Raw genomic sequence first — 3,998 nt, 5'->3', positions numbered from 1 at the left:
ACACTTTGTCACAACTCCGCACAACTAACCAGTAAGTGTACTAAGTCGTCCAAGTAATAACTTACGTGAGTAAGGGTCGATCCCACAGAGATTGTTGGTATGAAGCAAGCTATGGTCATCTTGTAAATCCCAATCAGGCGGATTCAACTGTGTTAAGAAATTATAGTATACACGAAGGAATAAAATAGGATAGAGATACTTATGTAAATTAATGGTGGGAATTTCAGACAAGCGCATGGAGCTGCTTGTGCCTTCTGAATCTCTGCTTTCCTACTGCTTTCCTTCAATCCTTCTTACTCCTTTCCATGGCAAGCTGTATGTAGGGTATCACTGTTGTCAATGGCTACATCCCATCCTCTCAGTTAAAATGGTCCAAATGCTCTGTCACAGCACGGCTAATCATCTGTCGGTTCTCGATCATGTTGGAATAGAATCCCTTGATTCTTTTGCGTTTGTCATCACGCCCAGCAATCGCGAGTTTAAAGCTCATCACAGTCATTCAATCTCGGAATCCTACTCGGAATACCACAGACAAGGTTAGACTTTCCAGATTCCCATGAATGCCGCCATCAATTCTAGCTTATACTATGAAGATTCTGATTAAGGAATCCAAGAGATATGCGCCCGGTCTAAGGTAGAACGGAAGTGGTTGTCAGTCACGCGTTCATAGGTGAGAATGATGATGAGTGTCACAGATCATCACATTCATCATGTTGAAGTGCAACGAATATCTTAGAATAAGAATAAGTCGAATTGAATAAAAAATAGTAGTACTTGCATTAAAACTCGAGGTACAGCAGAGCCCCACACCCTTAATCTATGGTGTGTAGAAACTCCACCGTTGAAAATACATAAGTGATGAAGGTCCAGGCATGGCCGAATGGCCAGCCCCCAAAACGTGATCAATAGTCTCCTAAGATGAATAATAAAATAAAATTGAGACCAAAGATATCTAATACAATAGTAAAAAGTCCTATTTATACTAGACTAGCTACTAGGGTTTACAGAAGTAAGTAATTGATGCAGAAATCCACTTCCGGAGCCCACTTGGTGTGTGCTTGGGCTGAGCTTGAGCTTTACATGTACAGAGCCTTCTTTTGGAGTTGAACACCAAGTTGTACGTGTTTTTGGCGTTCAACTCTGGTTCGTGACGTGTTTCTGGCATTTGACTCCAGAATTCAACATGGAACTGGCGTTGAGCGCCAGTTTACGTCGTCTAATTACGAATAAAGTATAGACTATTATATATTTCTGGAAAGTTCTGGATGTCTACTTTCCAACGCCGTTGATAGCGCGCCATTTGGAGTTCTGTAGCTCTAGAAAATCTATTTCGAGTGAAGGGAGATCAGAATCCAACAGCATCAGCAGTCCTTTGTCAGCCTTTTATCAGAGTTTTGCTCAGGTCCCTCAACTTCAGCCAGAAAATACCTGAAATCACAGAAAAACACAAAAACTCATAGTAAAGTTCAGAAATATGAATTTAGCATAAAAATTAATGAAAACATCCCTAAAACTAGCTAGATCCTACTAAAAACTATCTAAAAACAATGCCAAAAAGCGTATAAATTATCCGCTCATCAGACGACCCAGTGCACTTGCTGGTACTGCTGCTATATGAAATAGTGTGGGTTTTGCATACACGCGCACAAAGTTTTTAGCGCCGTTGCCGGGGATTGTTGAGTTTGGACAAACTGAAGGATTGTCTTGCTCCCTAGATCGAGTAATTTTTATTTTATTTCAGTCCTTTAACTTTTCGTTTTCTTTTTCTTAATTTTTTCAAAAATTTTTAAAACTTTTTTCAAAAATATTTTTCCTTTCTTTGTTTCATATTTGATTTTGTTTGAGTCTCTTTGTTTGTGTTCTTATTGAGTCTTTGATTTTTATCTTCTTCTTCTCAATTTTTGAAAAATTCAAAAACTTTTTTTAAAAAATATTTTTCTTTTCTTTATTCAATTTTTGTTCTTGGTTTGAGTCCTGGATGTTCATGCTCCTCAATTACAAACATTTTAAAACTTTTCAAAAACTTTTTTCATATAGTTTATTTTTGGTATCCTCAGAATTGTCTTTGAGTCCTTCTTTCAAAAATTTTTCAAAAATAAATTTTCTTTTGTTAAATCTTGTTTCAATCTTAAGTTTGGTGTTTTCTTGTTAATTTTCTTGTGTTTTTCGAAATTTTGTGTTGAGTTTTCTAAAAATTTTAAATTTGGTGTCCTTTTTTATGTTCTTGAGTTCTTTGAGTCTTTAAATTTTGTTCTTTGTGTTCTTGTAAGTCTTCAATGTATTCTTAAGTCTTGTAAGTGTCTTGATCTTAGAAGTTTTAAGTTTGGTGTCCCTTGGTGTTTCCTTCCAAAAATTATCGAAAAACAAGAGTGCTAGATCTAAAAATTTTAAGTCTTGCATCTTTTTTCTATTTTTCTCTTTCATCAAAAATTCAAAAAAAAATCTTTTCTAACTAATTTTAAGCTTAATTTTCGAAAATTAACAAAAAAAGAAAAAAAATCAGATTTCAATTTCAAAATTTTATCTTATCGTATCTTAGTTGTCAAGTTTTCAAAAATAAAAATTTTCAAAAATAAAATTCATATCTTTTTCAAAAAATCCTATTTTTTTCAAATCTTATCTTATCTTTTTCAAAATTAAAATTTTTAAATTAAATCTTTTTCAAAATCAATTTTCTAATCTTATCTTTTTTGTTTCTTATCTTATCTTTTCTAACTTCTAATTTTTAAATCATATCTTTTTCAAAATCAAATTTCAAAATCTTTTCTTATCTTATCTTTTATTTTTATTTTAATCTTTTCTTAATTAATATCTTATCTTCTCTATCTTATTTTTCAAAACCTCGTAACTAACTTTTTCCTCTTGATTTTCAAAATTTTTTTTCTCCTCCCTCCTCTATTTTTGAAAATTTAACAATTAAAATTCAAATATTTTTAAATTAATTTAATTTTCAAAAAAAATTTAATTAATTAATTAATAAAAATAAAAATATTTTAATTGTTATTTACTTTTTCTATTTAAGCTTCCTCTCTTCTCATCTCTATCCATTCAACTCTACTTCTTTCAACTCTTTGCCTATAATTCTTTATCTTCTTTCCTTTTTTCTTCACATCTAACTGAAAGCTCTTTGATCCAAGTGGAACAAAAAGCTTCATTCTTTTCTCTTTTCTTTTATTCTATCTTCTTTTATTTACTTCTATCTTCTCTTTTCAAGGTAATCTTCTTCTACTTCTTTTATTTTATTTTTATTTTCTATCTTCTTTCTTCTATTTTGACTTTAAGGAGGAGCTTCTTGTCTATTGGAAGTCTTCTTCTTTTCTTTCTTTTTTTTCCTTCTTGTTTATGATTAAGAATAGGGATAAAGAACCCCCCTTAACTCCTGATCCTGAACTTGAGAAGACTCTAAGGAGACGTTTATAACAAGCTAAAGCACAACACTCCAGAAGAGACCTTTCAGAAGGTTTTGAACAAGAACTGGAGGATATGGCCGAACCACAAGAGGAGCCCAGAAAGTGTCTTGGTGACTTCACCATGCCTACCTCTGACTTTTATGGCAGAAGCATTGCTGTACCTACCATTGGAGCTAACAATTTTGAGCTTAAGTCTCAGTTAGTCTCTCTTCTACAGTAAAACTGCAAATTTCATGGACTTCCACTGGAAGATCCACATCAGTTCTTGGTAAAATGTTTACACATCTGTGATACTGTAAAGACTAATGGAGTTAATCCTGAAGTCTACAAGCTGATGCTCTTTTCCTTTGCCTTAAGAGAAAGAGCTAAGTTTTGGTTGGATGCCCAACCTAGAGAGAGTCTTGACTCTTGGAAAAAGCTAGTTAATGCTTTTTTAGCTAAGTTATTTCCTCCTCAAAAGGTGAGCAAGATTAGAGTGGAAGTTCAAACCTTCATACAAAGAGAAGGTGAATCCCTCTATGAAGCTTGGAAAGGATACAAGCAACTGATCAGGAGATGTCCTCCTGACATGCTCTCAAAGTGGTCCAT

The sequence above is a fragment of the Arachis duranensis genome, chromosome 7 (genome assembly GCF_000817695.3).
Source record: "Arachis duranensis cultivar V14167 chromosome 7, aradu.V14167.gnm2.J7QH, whole genome shotgun sequence".
Classification (NCBI taxonomy): domain Eukaryota; kingdom Viridiplantae; phylum Streptophyta; class Magnoliopsida; order Fabales; family Fabaceae; genus Arachis; species Arachis duranensis.
The sequence above is the reverse complement of the archived record's forward strand: the minus strand, read 5'-3'. Positions refer to the sequence as shown.